The sequence below is a fragment of the Aethalodelphis obliquidens genome, unplaced genomic scaffold (assembly GCF_003676395.1).
Source record: "Aethalodelphis obliquidens isolate GAN/ISIS:26980383/991018 unplaced genomic scaffold, ASM367639v1 scaffold25, whole genome shotgun sequence".
Taxonomy (NCBI): Eukaryota; Metazoa; Chordata; class Mammalia; order Artiodactyla; family Delphinidae; genus Aethalodelphis; species Aethalodelphis obliquidens.
The window spans coordinates 11,127,908-11,146,337 of NW_020837969.1; the positions used below are offsets into that span (position 1 = coordinate 11,127,908).

An 18,430-nucleotide genomic window follows, 5' to 3' on the forward strand; every position below is an offset into this window, starting at 1 on the left:
CCCCAGGCCACCGTGTCCCCGGGTTCCTGGCAGAGTCTTTGGAGGGTCTCTCCGGGTCCCATCCTCCGTCTGCACCTCTAACCCATCCTCTGTGCCACAGCCCTAGGGAGCTTCTGAAGATGCAAATCCCAGCCAGGGACGCCCAGCAGAGAACAGCCCTGGGAGCTTCCCGCTGCCTTTGAGACTCCAAACTCCCACCACGGTTCACGACAGTCTGCGAGCTGACCCCCACCCTCGCGCCCGTGTCCGCTCTCACAGCTCTCACACTGCACCCCAGGCGCGAGAACCTCCTTCCGACACGCGTCCTGCCGTCCACGCTGCGTCCGGGGCCTGAACAGCTACGCCAGCCCGGAGCCCGGACCTCGCGGACGCCCAGCGAACATCTGCCGCATTAACTAGCACGTCACGCCCCGCATGCTGGGATTATAACCCTGTTCTAGAACAAGGCATGAAGTAACTGTGAACATGGGAAATGCCTCCATTTCCCACTGCCTTTCCTGGGGAGCTGTTCACCGAAGAATCGTAACTAAATTCTGAAAACCAAAGGCACGGCCCTCAGAGATGCACCTACCACAGAGAGTGTGGGTAAGCACGTCCACCTTCTCCCATAGGATCCTGAGCTGGTTAACACTGAAGCACAAATGTGAGTGATTTTAATAATTTATACCTACACCGGTCATACCTAAAAGAGCAGACATTTCTAATGTTCAGTGATAATCTTTAGAATTCCCAAAGGAAAACGAGCATATATTTGTTGGGGGACAGTCACAATATCCATTTTAAAACTTGTCACTACTCTTGTGGGCATTTTAATAAATATTTCAGCTAAATAAGATAACTGAAAGATTAGATTGTCATTAAATGTTAAGTTATATATAAATAAAGTTCATATATAACTTAACATTTCACTTGAATAAGAAGTTTGAGTTATTATGGAAATAACTTAAGTGTCCATCGACGGATGAACAGATAAAGAAGATACAGTATATATATTACATATCATATATAATACACACACACACACACACACACACACACACACACACACACACACAATGGAATACTATTCAGCCATGAAAAAGAAAGAACTCTTGCCACCGTGACAACATAGATGGACCTTGAGGATATTATGCTAAGTGAGATAAGTCAGACACAAAAAGACAAATGCTGCATAGTGTCACTTATATTCAAAACAAAAACAAAAAATAAGTCAAATTCATAGAAACGGAGAGTAGCAAAGTGGTGGCTGGGGCTGGGGCTGGGGAGACAGCTGGTAAAAGGGCACAGACTCTCAGCGCTAAGTGGGTAAGACCTGAGGACCTGATCTGAACAGGTGATAACACTGCATTGTATCACTGACATTTGCGAAGAGAGTATAACTTAAATGTCTCACCACCAACAAAAATGGATAAATATGTGAGATGATAGGTATGTTAATTAACTATAATAGTGGGGATTCCCTTACAGTACATACCTCTACCAAATCACTGTGACACACACATATATCTCACAATTTTATGTCACTTATTCCTTAACAAAGCTGAAGTTAAAAGAGAAGAAATCTGAGTCAGACCAAATATTTTATAGATGTTTAATTTCACTTTTCAATGTTTTTGATTCAAGATGACAAAATAAATAGGTAAACAGTAACAGAACTTCTTGTGGTCTTCTGCCATTGTTGTGAATTTTTTCAGTTTCCAGATATGGAGATGAATGCAGTGACAAATTAAGAAAATTGTCTTACTGTAAGTGACCTGCAAAGAAAAGAAAAACATTGTTAGAAAATTCGCGGCACAGCCGGTGGTTCAGATCACGGGGTGAGGGGGTCCGGGCGTCACACACCGCGAGATGTATCCGAGGAGACGTGCTTCATCGTCTGAAAAACCAAACCTGGAACCAACCATTCAGCGAAGATCAACGATTTACCGTTTACAGTGACCTGAAGTCACTGTGGGCTGTCAGAGGAGAGATGTGCACGACACCTGGTGGGGGAAACAAGACGGTCGGCCCGTAACGGCAGAAGGGCCGGCACCGAGGAGAATGATGGCCGCCAGTGTTGCCGGAGCACCTCGGGCTCCCTGGCTCTTCCTCGGCAGGATGGCTCGGTGATCCGCGGTCTCTGGAGCCCTTGGGGACCAGCTCCGTCTACCGCAGGTCCAGGACTACGTGGGCGCCGACGGTACGAGGTGGCGGCCAAGCGCACGGGCGGCCTCCCCCCACCCCCGAGGCGCGCGCACGCGGTGGTCTCCTCACCCTTGTCACCTGACATCTGGTCCAGAGGGAGCGTCTGCTGTGCTTTCAGCGCCCACGGCTGTCTACGAGCTCCCCAGAACCTCCCATTCTGTCTCTTACTTTGTATCTGTCTTTCTCGCGGGGGCTCCAGCCAGGCCCACGATGCTCACGGCTAGGAAGGCCCCAGGGCTGACAGGCGTTGAGGGCTCACTGTCCCCACTGTGCGTCCACAGGCCCCTGTCCTCAGGACAGCCCCACACACCTGCCTGGTCCTGCCCTGATCCCGCTGTGCTGCCACTTCTCCAGCATAATGTAAAGTGCACTGGCACGTGGCAGCCGCCAGGTGTGGCTCTGAGCCTTGGCGGTGGGAGAGGTGGAGGCACACAAAGTAGGACCTGCATGTGGGAGAGGGTCTCCTCCCATCACCCCGGGCCCCGGGGGCCGGAACTCCTCCCATCACCCCTGGGCCCCGCGGGCCGGAACTCCTCCCATCACCCCTGGGCCCCGCGGGCCGGAACTCTGCACACTTGCTCCCGGCCCTTCCCTGACTCACCAATCGCTTAAATCAAAAACGGTTTCTTTAACTACGGTGCCAGCTCTGTCTCTATTACTGTACTTATTTATATCACATTAGGATTATTTTCTAGATATCCCTTTCTAACCAGAAAATGAGTTGCTTTGAAAGGACCATATGTTTAGAGTCTCTGCCATCCCAGTGCCTGGCACAAGGGAAGTTTAGAGCGTGATGTGTTGAACAGACAGGAGACTGAGGTGAGAGCGTGCAAAACAGCCTCAGGCATGGGTCCTCTGCTGTTATAACCGCACGAGGCCACGCAGAGCCTGGGAATCGCGATGGGACCCCGGGAAACTGCCGCCAAGGAGGGTCGCTCTTCTGAAAGTGGCTGAGGCTGTAATCGGAGAACGTTCTAGGAGAAGCCAAACAACACTAGGGCAAACGTTCTGACCAAGATGGGGTTTTCCCTGGAGACGGAGCCCACACGCATCAATATGCCACCCAGGTCCTTTTCCAGTTTAGGTGACTGCGTGTGTGCATGTGTGTACGATGTATGCACACACACACACACATGGGCAGACATGTTCAGACACATACATGCATAGATATGCACACATGTACATATCCATATATATTGATTCCTCCTCTTCCTGTGTATGTATATGTACGTGTGCATACACGTGTGTGTGTGTGTGTGTGTATACACGGACAGAGAGAGAGAGAGAGGAACCACTACATATCTGGAAAGAAGCAAAACCTTATAAAACGTAAGGCCCTACATCACACACGTAGTCAATTCAAACAATCTGTCCCGTCACCCCAGACTGTCCTTCCAGGATTCTGTTCCCAGCTGCTCCCTTATGACAAGGACTAAAGCGTCAGGTCGGGCACCAGGGTCGGTCTTTGCTCTGGAAACTCCAGAGATCTCCAGCCTCAGCCCTGAAACGTAACTTCGCGAGGCTCTTCTTCTCACACAGGCAAGTCCTGCTTCTGAAAAATGCACGGTGACCCTTACCCATCCTGAACGACACTCTGTGAACTCTATAAGCAAAGGGAACAAACCCGCATCACTGTCACCGCCCCCCAATCCAGGTACAAAAGGACACGTTACCTTCTTGTAACTTTACTTCCGTCTCAAACCCACCAGGCCCGCGAGAGACAGGGATTCTGTTTGGCAGGGTCCCCACATCAGGCTGGGCGTGGAGCCAGCGAGAGCAGGGCCCCAGGCCGCCGTCCCCACGGAGAAGTTCCAGCGTCTCCACGAGGGGCCCGCTCGACTCGGAGCTCGAGCCAGAAGGAGCCCTCCTGCCAAGGGCCTGGCTGTGCCCTTGCTGCCCTCCCCTGTGGCACTGTGGCGGGGACAGATGAAAAAGGCAGCATCACCCCCGTTTATAATAAAGAGCAGCCGGGACTTTGCAGAGCATCTGGACAGCAAACTCCTCACAAAACTATATTTAAAATTTGAGCACTTGCAGATAGAAGCACTACAGACTCTCTGAAAACAGCAATAAAGACAGACGTTGAAATGGAAACGCCACACCTCACTGCAAAATCATGAGAGAGGACACCTTATGGGGTATGCACATTGAGACAGCAGAACTGGGCTAATACGAGGGAAAAAGGAGCTGACGTGGAACCAGGGCTGCAAACAATGTCTTAGCCACACTTCGAATGGTCCTGGCCAGGTCCTTAAGTAGAGAAGACCTTGAACCCGCCCGTTTATTTATTGACTGTTTGTTACAATAAAACACACAGGCATCTTGCAACCACACACACGAAAATACTTCTCCTTTTAGAGTTTGTGTTCAGTCGTTTTCAATACATGATTTTGGGGGGTCTAAGACTTCTGTAAGTTACTGCAGAGGAAGAAGTGTTCCCAGCCTGAACTGATCCCACTGGGGTTACAACCAGAGTTCAGGGCACATGGGGAAGTAACATCTTTTACCAATTCTCCTTAGTAAATGAGACTCTGTCCTGTATCTTAAAATATACTGATCTTCCTAAAAGTGAATCGGACAATTTTTTTTTAAAGAAGCATCCAGAATTTAAAAGAATTCTTTATCTGGTCCTTTGAGAAAATTAATGCCCAGATGTAATCGCAGACACCCTGATAACACCTGATCGGAGATTCTCCACCCCTTTGTCCCTGGGGATCTAGACAAAACAGAATATTTTTATTAGCAAAAGTGTGTCCTTTGCACATTTGGAAACCAGCGTCTTGCTGATTCCTGGGAAGGCAAGTTCATGGCCTCAACCTCAGTGTCAGCGTCACCATGTGTTGCACAGCGGACCTTCTGTGCAGCTGCAGTGTTCTGTCTACATAGACACGTGTCCACGGTCAACGCCCTCCATGCAATCGGTGCGAGCACGTTCACACGACAGCCTCTAAATCCTGATCAAGGGTGTTTACGTTGGTCGCTGCTTCTCAAGGTCACTGTCCCGGGGGGACGGGCGGCACCTCCTGAGTGCCTTTCACCCCCCGGGAGCAGCATCTGTGTGTTGCCCAGACTCTGCTCTGCACCTCTCAGTCAGAGGCAGCCCACTCATTGCCACAAACACTCTGCCCCACTCACCCCCCGTGTGTGTGTCCACAGCTCCTCCACGTGGACAGTCTACAATGGTCTCAGGGCCCTCCTCTGAAACCGGCAGTGACATCGAGCAAGGGGACGCTCCCCAGAGGCAGTGGTGACAAGATGGGAAGCACAGAGACCTCGTCACGGAGAGAAGAAGGAAAGAGCCCACCCCCCTCCTCACACCAACAGCCGTGCGTGGCCCTGACCGACCCCGCGCTGGCCAGGCACTTACAGACGGACGGACGGACGGACCAGAGAATCCTGCGCAAGAAGACACTGGCTCCCCGACCTTTTCTGCAGGGAAATAAACTCAGTAAAATCGTTTGACCCTAAGCCCTTCCGGGTCTTTAGCTGGGTTATCGATTTAGCCAATTACTTTGACTCCTTAACTCTTTTTATCACATCGATGGATGGTTTTTCCAGGCCTCTGATGGCCTCCACAGGTTTCCGCCTGCCCGTATTTGTTGGTCTATAATTAGAGGAAATCACTCCAATAACTGGTCTACAGATGTTAGCTGAGCTCAGCAAGGCTGATCCACCACTGCCAATAACGGGGTGTCTCTGCTGAAAGCCAAACAAGAGAAATGCCACAGGCCACCCCAATCATGTCTGTGTGTCTCACAGAGCATCTCCGTCACCAAGAAATGAAATGGGTCATCTCAACTGTGCTTCCGTGAACGTTTCCCAAAACATACCGTAATTTCATGGCTGGCAGCTTCTGAACTTGACATGCTGGAAAATGAGAAAACCCCATCAGGAGCCTGCTAATGTCGAGGGTAACCACATCTTAATATTTAAGATGCTGCCTCCGTTGGAACTATTTATTTCTGGAGTATATTAATACTGAAATTAGTATTGATTGCTCTGTAAACACATGACCATCACAGGAGCAAACTTCTAGGACAAGCCAGTGCTTTGGTTTTCCACCCGAGCTCTGACACCTACTCACAAGGTAACTTTGGGCGTCACCGGCCATCTCTTCCTTTCAGCTTCTTCATCTAGGAAATGTGGGTAGTGACACCTCATCCCAGTGGGAGAGTGACTAACCACTCCACCTGCTCTCGGGCCTTGGGTAGAAGCCTGGTGATACGGGGTGAAGCAGGATGGACCGCAGCCCATGCTGAGCCAAACAGACGCCCCCTTTTAGAAACTTCCAATCTGCAGAGAGATTCTGTTCATTTCTGGAGTGTAGACACACATGCGAACCCAGAGCTGGAAGGCAGTGTGGTCCTCAGGCCTCGGGTTCTGGAAGGACTCGCCCAACATCGAGACAACCAGCTTCTCGTCTTCCTAAAGACAGGCTGAGCGGGTCTGGGGCCCTTTAAACCCAATGACCCCTGAGATCCGTGACCAGATGTCCTGTGTAATCAGCACAGTCTCTGATCACATGGTTACCAGCACCCCTTTCACTCTCAAACATGCCCTGATGTAGCTAATAAATTACATGGTCACGATCCCTAAGGCCTCATCCCCTTCTTAGATTCAGTGTAAATTCGAGCGAGAGAACGTGTATGTGAGGTTTCTGAAAACTGTTAGGCTGTAATGTGTAAGCTCTTACTAATTAGGGCAAGTAGCAGAGGGTTTTACTTAGAGTAAGAAATCAGCAAACACTTGTGGAAGGAGAGAAATCTGTCTTCAAGCCAGCAAGGGCTTCAGGACGGTCTGAGGACAGCAGCGACGGGCACACGCGTCCTGTCAGGTTGACAATAAGCACGGGCCACCCCCGAGGGACCTCACTACCTCACGGCCAAGTTGGTTCCCCTGGAACTCAAAAATCCTTCAGAAACAGGATGGCCTCCTTGTATTTCAAAAGCAAATAAGTAAACAGCTTGTGAGACAATCGACAGGAGCAGCTCCACTCTATACAAACACTCCAATAATCTTATGATTTATCTTACCTCAAAATTATGCATCTGCTTCCTAGAAAGTGTTCTGTAGCCATCAGATATTAATATATGTGTCTGCTTCCTGGTGTACCTCTTATTGGATGACAATTAATTAATTAACTAATTCTCTTGCGCTGCAGGGGACGGGGCCTTTGTCTCTCCCCGCTGCCTTCAGAGCCCCGGCTACCCGGGAGGGGTGGGTGGTACCCTTGCTTTCTTTCCGTCTTGCCTCCCATGAGAATCAGCGGCTGCGCCCTACGTCCAAGGCGTCACGGTGTATCTCACCCTGGGCCAAAGGCAGAGCCGCCAGCCCTGCATCTGCCCCTCACTGGGAAGCAGCAGCATGGTAGAGCAGCTCACGGTGAAAGAATATGACAAAAACATCAGCTCCACTCATCTCTATAAATAGAATCACACCAACGCAAAGTCCGTACAACAGGTGTAGAATCCAAAGGAGGAGAAGCCACCGTCCCACAACGTTACTAAATTCTGACATCAATAACTCACCTTCCAACCCAGAAATGGTTTCCACCACTAGATGAGGCAGCAAGCTCTTCTCGGTCCCCGTCCACAGAGGGGAGAATGTTATACTCAAGGCACAGAGAGACAGAATTCTCTTTTACATAAGATTCTTGGTGAGATCTTACTTTGTGGAATTATCGCAGTGGAGCTGCTCTGGTCCAGGCACTTCTCAGCTTGGTGCAATTATCTCAAGATGGGAAACCATGATGGAGAGAGATGTCTGAGCTCCAAACAGCAAGGCGTGTGAGAGCTGTATACGAGCCACCTGTGTGCACGCGTGAAAAGGCAACATGTGATATGGCCCATTTCCCAGGTATGAAAAAGCTGTTCAAATTCGCCATGAAAGAATAACGCTTATATGGTAGCAAGCAACTAAGGCAATCATGATGGCGTGTGACATGCACTTAGATGGTCTCCAAAGACGTGTGAATGGGACTGACCTTCTCCGCTGCCCGACGAGGTGAGAGTGGGCGGGGCCAGCTCCCTGGAAGCGTCTCCGCCTCAGCTGCTGAGCCCAGGACTGTCTTCAGTAACAACTGCTTCCGCCGCATCTGCTCTTCATTGCACTTGTCAGATGCAAGGGTTTGGAAAGTAAGTCGCACAAAATAAGGCACCAAACAATTCTTTAACAGACGAGAAGTCAAAGTCCGAAACAGCAATGACGTTTGAGTTGAAGCAACAGTTGAAATGGGTTTCCTTTGAATTGACAAAATATTTCTGAGGAAGAATAAGATCTAGAATAAAGTAGCCAATGAACGTGAAAATTATGAAGCTCGTTTAAATATCACAAGTTACTAAGTTAAGGAGTCTTCAGTTTGGGATGAATTAACTTTAATTTCTGCCAAGAGGAATGTGTGCTTACAGCCTGGCATATGCAAGGTGGGGCATGGGGGGAGCCCTTGCTCTCTGGGACGGCTGGTCGACCTCCACAGGGGCCTGGCTGGATCTGACAGCGAAGGCAACTCACAGAGCGGCCAAGAGCTGGCGAGCTAACTGAGAAGATATCAAATGTGGTCTGTTTGCAGGAGGACTTCCTGACTTAATGCAAAACAGAACCGCAGGAAACTACCCTGTGATCAAATCAACGCCTCACGCTTCTTCCTCTGCAGCTCAGATACCAACACACTGACCGTCAACCTAGGTCAGCAAAAGACGAAAGCCATCACTGCGGGAAAGTCTGAACCGGAGCGTTCACCTGACCAGAGCAAAGCATGATGAGGATGGAGGGGCAGTCAGGGCAGGGGTCGTGAACGTCTCCTACAAGGGCCGGAGGGGACGTATTTTAGCCGCTGAGGGTAACATTCTCTGTCCCCCCCGTCTCGGTAGTGGGAAAGCGGCCACAGCAACACAGAACGGTGGGAGTGGCTGCGTTTCAATAACACTTTCTTCACAAAAATGGGCAGTCGGATGCAGGCTATGGTTCGCCGGTCCTTAGCCAAAGCTGACCGAGGTCTGGACGCAGGTGAACCTGCCAGTGTGGAGAGGACCCAGGAGAAGGGGTCCACCTTGCAGAGCCGGCCCGGTCCCTACCGCCTGCTCCCAGGGCCTCCGGGGATGCCCTGCACCAGCCCTGGCATCTGCAGGCCCCAGGAAACACAGGCAGCAAGGCAACAGCCCCACCTGTCCGTTTTCTAGGCAAGGACGGGCTGGCACTGCCTACCTCGCAGCCGCTCCGTGAGGGGTGCTGGGGCTGCAGGGGACCTCCCACCCCTACCTGCTCAGCCCCCTCCTGGTGCTTCCGCCTTCTCCGAAAGCCCTGCGCCTCCCTCAGGTATTAATTCCAAACTTCCCTCGAGACTCAGGGCCAGCACCACCTGCCGTGATTACACACTGAGTGCTCCCCGCCCCGAACCCCGCGGGACCGTGGGGGTCTCGACTGCGCCAACCAGCACACTGAGTCTCTGCTCTCTTTCCCCTGTTCTTTATTCTGTTCATCTGTTTCTTCTCATCAATTTATAAGAGGCTAAAAGGCTCTATGATATTCTGCTTGGGGCCCAGGACACAGTTGGTGTTTAACAAACACCGACACTTGCTCTTCACGGCAAGTCTTCACCGCAGACACAAGCCCTGTGCGGACAGGACCACGGAGACCTGGAAACAGCCGCCGTGAGCACCGGCCGGGATGCATTTGTCTCGGGCACTTTCTATCACAAAGATGGTAGCAGATTTTAAAACAGGTTTCCAAGAGTGTTTTCTGCATTATCTTTCTCAATTCCCGAGGTGGGGGGGGACCCTAAGAAGAAAGCGGGGAGGGGGGCAAGCTGGTGGGAGAGGGAGGTGCCCAGGAGCCGTCAAAGGGGCCCTGAGGATGGAATTGGAGGGGAAACTCCCCCGGGAGGACCACACAGCCGACAGGGCGCTGGACTGGACCTGGCCACCCTGAGGGACAGAGCCGTGACCCCTCCTCGGACGACGGCGTCGGGAGAGCTGGCCTCTGTGGGCGGAGCCTGCAGAGCAGCCCGAGGTCACCTCTTCCCCTGAAGCCGCACTTGTGGACACAAGCCCCACAGGAGCTGACCTCGCGATCAGAACGTGCTCACATGTCCATCCGCACACGTCCGGGAAGAGTTACAGGCGGATCCACACCCAGAGAACCAGAAGACCCCCGGCTAAGGGCACCGACCCCAAGCCGTGCCCTCCACACCCGTCCCCCAGCTCTCCCACCCCAGGCTCATCGAGGGTCCTGCCAGACAGCCTCCAAGGGCATGGACACACTGAGCTTTCTGTTTAGATTTCTGAGGTGTTGCTGAGGTCTAACTGGGGGCTCTTAAAAGCAAAACGTCCCCAAAACCCTCTGGAACTACTTTCTGAAGGAGGAAAACAAGCATCGTGACCGGAACTTGTGGAGAAATTCTTCCAAGGCCCCTCGGTCACCCTGAGGCGGTGCCTCCTGGCAAAGTCGCATCCTCTCACCGGTCTTTCTTTAAGTCCCACTAAGGCTCCATCGGCATCACCCTCGGCAGAGCCGGAGCTGCAGAGTCCAGAGGACAGCCCCACGGCTGACCCTTCAAACGCTGTGTGTGTCTGTACACATACTCAGACAGCTGGGGACCAACCGATGAAGGCGTGTCTTTAAAATAATAGTTTGTTGAATATGAATAAGTCTTTCGCTCATCGACAGCAACAGCAAGGAAGGGATGACACTCTTTTTAATTTAAAGCAGCACCTGGAAACTCTATCAAAAGCCAATCATGCTCTTATTCTTGAGATGCAAAAATGCAAGCACCTCCCTGGCTTACTGGTGAAAACCTGACATCAAGTATGATCTCCCATAAAGCTATTTGGAAAAGATAAATGGGTCTTTGCTGTTGATTACTGCTCCGGTTTAGATGGTAATCTCCAAAATTATAATCTCTGCTTTCCTCTGCAGAGTGCCCTGGTCACGGACGCAAAGCCTAGACTCTTCCAGACAAGCGACTCGAGGCCCAGGTTGCAGGTGGAATGGTGGGTGAATCTCTGGTTCTTTAAAAGGCAAGTGCCCAGCAGAGCAGAAGGGCACATTTGGGCTAAGTCTGGGTCACGGGCTCTGCTTCCCGCCGACATGGGGTAGGACCATCCCCCCCCCATCCCTCTCCTCCACTTCCATTTCAGCTGGAAAAAATCCAGTGTGTAAAGCTAACATCCTCACTTGAATTTTTAAAGTTCCACTTCATCATCCACCCTCACAGAAAATGTCAGAGCATCAGTAAGGTCTGTTCCAGGTGTTAACCCTGAATGACAACCGAATAGAGCCTCCTTCAAAAAATCGAGTTTGTTCCTCAGGTCAAACCAACCGTCATTAAAAGAAGAGCCACTGGGGTTGATTACACGGTCACCTCCCCAAAGTCTACGAAATTTTCTAATAAAATGGGAACTGGCATCTCTTGACATACATTCTGAGCGGAGCTTAATTGACAGGAAGTGAGTCTATTTTGTTGCAGGAGGGGGAGGGGTGAAAGGCAGCAGGCGAAACAGAACTGCAACGTCAGTGAATCTGGGGACCGAGACTTAGGAGGAGACCCCCCCAAAAGAGAACAGAGAGGCTTGAGCGACAGGATATTTTATAAAGGAAGCCGTTGGACCAAAACAAAGAAGAGGGTCCCCCGACGCTGGGCATTCCATCAGGGGTCCCCCAACTGTGCCGATGACACACAGCACATAAAACTCCCATAAACGTAAAGGAAGGCACGTGACACAGGCTTCCCCCACCCACAGCCCCGAGGGTCTCTGGGGGGCTGGCTGGGCGAGGACAGTGAGGAAACGTCGGGACAGGCCAGGAGCTCCGGGCACCTGCCCTCGGGCACCCACGGGCTCTGGTCTCTGCCACATCCTGCCCCTCTTGGCCCCTGTCCGGGTTGAGAACCGGTGCTGGGGGCTGGCGGCCCCCCACGTCAGCACCAGTGTCCTTGCACGGGAGGAGGGGGCCAGGGGAGCCCGTGCCCACCCCGGCAGTCCTCGAAGGCTGGCCGGGCGCAGCCTGACCCTGACCGTGGGGCAGGGGAGGCCGTGCAGGGCGGCAGACCGTCAAGCATCACCGGCCCCCCTCTGAGTGTGGACGGCTGCCCACTGACCCATCGAGGCACCGCCTGGCTACACAGGACAGCCTTTGCCACCAGAGGACTCGGACACTTCAGCCTCGTAGGGCTTAAAATCATGTCTTTAGTGTGCTCAATTGTTGCCTATGCGGGAACAGCCGTCTGAAATTACAGGGAATCAGTAAGAAAATACGGTTTTATATGCAAACATTCACTTTGTTCCCATTTCAAGAACACACTTAATTCCTTTAAAAAGCTAAATCACATCTTACTAGAATATGACCAGGATTCTGTTAAAATCATACGATGCAACTGGTGTCAGTTCTCACATTAATAGATGCTAGTTGTAAAATCAGTGAGTGTCAAAGAAAGCTGAAATAGTTTAACGTCTTCATAGAAACTAACTGCAATCAAATTTTTAAACGACCTTTTTAAGTGATATTTTTGTTCTAAGTGATCACTGCTGACATTTACCTCTTTATCAAAATCTTGACCCTGAATTTCTTAAATGCTTCCTAATTTCAAAAATAAATATGTCCAGAGGCAAGACAGATTAGTACTCTGCTTCACTAATCAATCTGGATGACAAATACATAAAAACATACTCGAGCCCGGAGAGTCCTGTGACTTTCAACTAATAACCTGAAAGCAGAGATTCTCAGCCTCTCTAATCCGTAACAGTAAAAGAACACATCAGCTCCCAAACGGAGAGATAACACTTCTTCAAAAGCCAAGCACCAAAGAATAGGTATTACCCTCCCCCATTACGGCACATTTTGTCTTTTAAAATGCCTTTGCTATAGTATCGGAGAAACATTACTTCTCGTGTTATTGGGCTCGAAATTAAGCCAAACCGCCGTTCCTAAAATCACAGCTCTAGTTGAGACAAAGGACACTTTGCCCCAGGACCGAATCAGTTGCCTCACTGCTGGTCCCCACACGGCGGAGGTGGAGCTGGCCAGCTCTCAGGGTGCTTGTGGCCGCAAACCCCAAAACACCCGTGGAGAACACGACCGGCCCCCCCCGCACCTGGGGCCACCTGACCGCACGGCTCTGGGCCCTTAGGCCCAGCAGCAAATGAAGGAAACGTTTTCCTTCTAAGGTGAAATCAGGTCTCGGGACTCAGTCTGTGACTAAAGTTGTCACGATCCATCAATACGAAAAGGCAGCAGGAAAGGCCATCCTTGCTCTTCACCCTCCCATCCCTGCCTCGGTGACCGTAAAGCGACATGTATCGGTCAGGCAAGATGTGGCACCGGGCCCTCCTGCCGATGCCCCCAGGGAATCCCAGTAGCAGAGGAGGTAGTGAAGCGGGAATGTGAGTGCCGACGATGGAGCAGGTCCTGAGACGCGTGATGTCCACGGGAAACAGACGGTATAAAGGCACAAGCCTTTCAGAAATGCAGCGTCACATGATCAGTTTTGCCCCAACTTCTCTGCGATCTCCACTGCTCTCCATTAAAACCTAAGTCCTAATCATGCCGGCTGTCAGACATCTGAAGCAGGCTCCCAGAAGATCTTACCTGGGACACCAAATTCCAAGAGGGACACGTGGTAAGAGTGTGAGCGCAGAGACTGTCACAGCCGTGGGGTCTGCTGTCCTGACCACGTGAGGACGCTCTGGCCAGATGGGAGAGGGTCCGGGCATCAGACGCCTGAAGGGCTGCCCTACAGAAGGGGCGCTGGGTTTCCGGAACTTCTCTGAAGCTGTGACCCTCTGAGCGGGAAGCACAGGGAAGCAGGTCACTCCACCCCGGGCAGGGCGACAACCGTGCCCTCATGAGCGCACGCTAATGCCCCTTGGGAAGCAGCAGAAAGGACGCCGACTGGGCGTCAGCCACTTTCAACCAGTGTGCTCTGAACTCCCTGCAGGCGTGCCGGTGAGGCTGTCTCAGGGTTGGATCGTGAAACGGTTACAGACCCGTGAGAGGCACGGGGGGGACAGAGCGCCCGGTGTGTGCCCCCCGGAGGCTGCCCCCGCACCCCCGCCTGTCCAGCCGGGGCGGGCCCAGACCAGGGAACCGACCTTGCCCGTGGCAAATGGCTGGTCCTGCACAGCGTCCCGCGGGAAGAGCTGCATAGGCCTCACCGTGACCAGGACCCACGCCCTGGTGGCGTCCCAGACCCTCCTGCCTGCACTGTGCCCGCGAATTTCAGTCACTCTGTGATGTCCATGTTCTGACGCAGCTGGAGGATATAAAACGTGATGGCAGTGTCTCAAGAGTGTGACAACCAGGGACAAGATTGTGCCTAGCAGCTCTTACAAAGCAGGGCGGGAGTGCTGCAGGACGGGCCTCAAGTTGCTGGCATAGTGGCAGCCTGGCATCAAAGAAAGTTTCTGCACTTGCTGGAAAATGCTCATAAATTCCTAAGAAAGTGAGATTAGTTCTACTCCGTGGTGGGCCCAGAGGTTCGGCGGGATGGCGTGGGTACAACCTGACGACCCTGTACGAGCCGTCAGATCATCTAAGACCCAAAGCACCCCAGCACATGTCTGGATTCTGGGACACTGCCTCAACCTCTTCCAGTCCTAAGCTAAGTTACCCTGTGTGAACGTAACACTCCACCACACCAATGCCAAAACTGCACGTGTACTTAACAAGCTAGACCTCACCTACTTTATATTGTACGTAACAATAATCCTAAAATGCAAATTAAAGCAATAATGGAATGTCACTTTAGCTTATCAAATTTATGAAGATAAAAGACAAAAGTTAAAACGCCAAGTGCTGGCTAAACTGCTATGAAGAGTCCTCTCGTGTTTGCCAGTGGTGATATACATTCCTACAGGTCCTGGGGAAAGTGTTAACTTGGAGGTACATAGCCAGAGTCTAAAACATGCATATACTTTGAGCCAGTATTTTCATTTCTAGGAACAATTCTGGGGAAATTTTAATTAGTAGAGGAAATTTTAAAATTATGTTTTGGTTTAACATTGTAAAATCCAAAACACTGCAAACAACCTAAATGTCAATTCTGTTCTAATGTGTATTAGACACTTCCTGTGTGCCAGGCGCCACAAAAAATAAAAAATGGGTATAAAAGATCTGAAGTAAATATATTTCTGGTATTGGTAAAGTTTATAACCTGGGGGGGGCAGGGAGCGGTGAGCACACCAAAATAAAAATATAATTTCACTAAAACATGATGACTGGCTTCCCTGGTGGCACAGTGGTTGGGAGTCCGCCTGCCAATGCAGGGGACACGGGTTCGTGCCCCGGTCCGGGAAGATCCCACGTGCTGCAGAGCGGCTGGGCCCGTGAGCCATGGCTGCTGAGCCTGCGCGTCCGGAGCCTGTGCTCCGCAACGGGAGAGGCCGCAACAGTGAGAGGCCCGCGTACCGCAAAAACAAAAACAAAAACATGATAACAAAAACGCAGTTGAGAAATGGTCTGTGGATCATCTCTTGCTAGAATGTTACGTAACTATTAACCCAATGGGTGTCACTCAGAACCCAGCCACCACGTGGCAAAGCCAAGCCTCGTGGGTGGTGGGTGACGTGGAGGAGACGCAGGTGACCCAGTCGACAGCCCTCGATAACGTGTTGGCTGACGGCCAGCGTCACTGCAGCCCTGTGGGTGGACGTCTGGGTCCCCCCCCCCGTCAAAGCGGCAGGTGACCACAGCCCCGGTTACACACAGAGAAGAACCACCCAGCTGAGCCAGTCACCCTCAGCCACTGGAAATGATAAAACGACGGCTATTCCCACCAGCAGCTGAATTTTGAAGTGGTTTCTTACACAGTCATAGAAACCAAAAGAGATGGATTTGCTAGAAGATTATCTGGCCGAAGAAACACTCCATCCACTAGAGATATTTTAGGATCCTCATTCCAGCAGCCTGGGCTGTGACGTCTGTAACAGGATTTACTGAGCCTTGGGCTGATCAATGATGTGACAGATAACAATTTTGCAGACGCTTTTATAAAAACCAGCAGCCACAAGTGTTCACCAAAAGGTGAGGCCACAGCGGGGTTAAGACGGGGACACACCTTGGGGCCGCGGCCACACACGCACACAACGGCCGCCCCACAGCCATCATCACACGAGGGTGACAGATGCCTGAGACCCAGCCTCTGGAAAGCACCCCCCATAGCTGTGCTTCCCCCGACCTCCTTGGCCTTGGGACATCCCCGGGGGTCCTCACAAGGCCCCTTGCAACGTGGGGTGAAGCCGGGGAGAGACTGAACCATGTTGCCAAGCTCTGTCCATCCCCCCTCAGACAGCTAGCTGGAATCCAGGTCCCTGTAAAGGGTGATGTACCTAGAGGAGCACAGAACACACCTACGTGACAGGTGTGGCCTGGCCCACCGGTCCCAGCCCTGTGGACGGAAGGCGTGTGTGTGACCCTGTCCCCACTGCGGCAGGCTTCACCCTCGGCACCTGTCACGAACCTCCCCGGGACCATCTCTTCCCATCAGCTGCCCTCCCTGTTATCATTCAGGACTTCTCATTCTCACCCTGGTTTGTCCTTTCTTGTCCCTTTAGAAATAATAAGGAATCTGGGGGCATCACCTCTAGTAACCGGACTCGGGCTTCAGGCCCAACTTTACAGCCAGCCTGTGGGGACTGCCCTCCACACCTGTGTGTCCAGGAAGGGAAATCAGACACCCTCACCTGTTACCGACCTTGTCCACATTCCAGGCACCTGCCTTCAGGCCACACGGACGGTCGTGATTCCATAAGTAACTGTTGAAAATTTTGCCTCATATCTGCCCCACTCAAACCCGGTCTTCTTTCAAAGCTTGACTCTCTTAACAGAAAGTCATCCATTTCATGTAGATAATTTTCTTAGCATGGGTTCAGTTAAACAGGTTAACTGTGGCCATTTCAATAGGACCTCTTTCCCCTTAATTATAGCATGAGGTCACAGGACCCTGAGGAACTACTGAAAACGTTCTTTGAAAACCAGCAGGAAAAATTGCGTTTGTGTAACAGTCTCTTCTCAAACGCAGTGACACACAAAAGAGCTCCGGGGCCCGACTGCCGAGGAAGGAACCCCGGACTCACCCCTTCGTTAACTCTGCAGCCATATCTGATGCCCTGAACTCAGACTCTCCATCTGTAAAATGGGGTAATAACGGCAGCCCCCTTCAACACACGGGTGGAGGCTGAGAAGCCCTGCAACGGATTCGGCACCGTCCCTGGAACAAATGACAAGTGCAGCACCTACTGCACCGGAAAATGAACGCCTTTCAGAGTGGGGTCTATTTTCCTCACTCTTATTACCATTTTTTAAGTTCAAACAAATCTTTACACCCATCACCTCCCAAAGCAAGGCCATCGCTGAGACCAGGAGCATCTGCAGTGATCTTCCTGCCCTGCAAATCTGTGTCTGTGGAGTCCTGAATCACAAGACTTTGTCCTTGCTTCTTGGTCTTGAAACAGTGACAGAAATTTTGTGGGGACGTTTACATTTGTAAATACTCTGGAGCAATACAGAAAAAAACCAATTGCTTTTGCTGCCAAACTCAGGAGCCCTGGTGACTTCTACAGCTTCTAAGACAAAACAGCCATGCTTCAGTGAATTCTAAAATATTATTTCTGTTTTACCCGTAAAAACAGCCTGTTTTTTTCTTTCTCTGTCCCTATAACTCACCTTGGATATTTCAATACACTTACTCAAAATTTTAAGTATCAGAGTGCTGTATAAACAGAAGCACTTTGGTCGATAATGGTATCATGTCATAAATGTATTTTTACAGATGAAACACTTGAAAAATTTTTGTAAATATTATTTAAATACTTTGTCGTCAAGGGCTGGCCTCAAAATAATAAACGTTAGGAAAAAAAATGACATGAAATTGTGTTTTTGTTCAAAAATCGCTCAGCAGGCTTCTGGTTAAAATAATGTCAAGTTATCAGGCTTCTGGGTTGAGAAGTAGAGAAAAGCTATACCCAGTATATCCCTCTTTTGATCATAATAAAATGAGAGGAGATAATAGTAAAAGCAATTGCTCCCTCCCCCTAAATTACAGAGGTAAAAACCTAAGTTAAGAATGAAAATAGGGCTTCCCTGGTGGCGCAGTGGTTGACAGTCTGCCTGCCGATGCAGGGGACACGGGTTCGTGCCCCGGTCCGGGAAGATCCCACATGCCGCAGAGCGGCTGGGCCCGTGAGCCATGGCCGCTGAGCCTGCGCGTCCAGAGCCTTGTGCTCCGCAACGGGAGAGGCCACAACAGTGAGAGGCC

General features: G+C 51.1%; 1 long non-coding RNA gene across 1 annotated transcript in view; it reads right to left on the bottom strand.

Moving 5' to 3' along the window:
• Positions 1-1,322: 1,322 nt before the first annotated feature.
• Positions 1,323-18,430, bottom strand: part of LOC113628737 (uncharacterized) — a 234,171-nt gene continuing 217,063 nt past the window's right edge. Inside the window, exon 4 of the long non-coding RNA XR_003436208.1 lies at positions 1,323-1,754. This is a non-coding gene — a long non-coding RNA (uncharacterized LOC113628737). The remainder of the gene's footprint in view (positions 1,755-18,430) is intronic.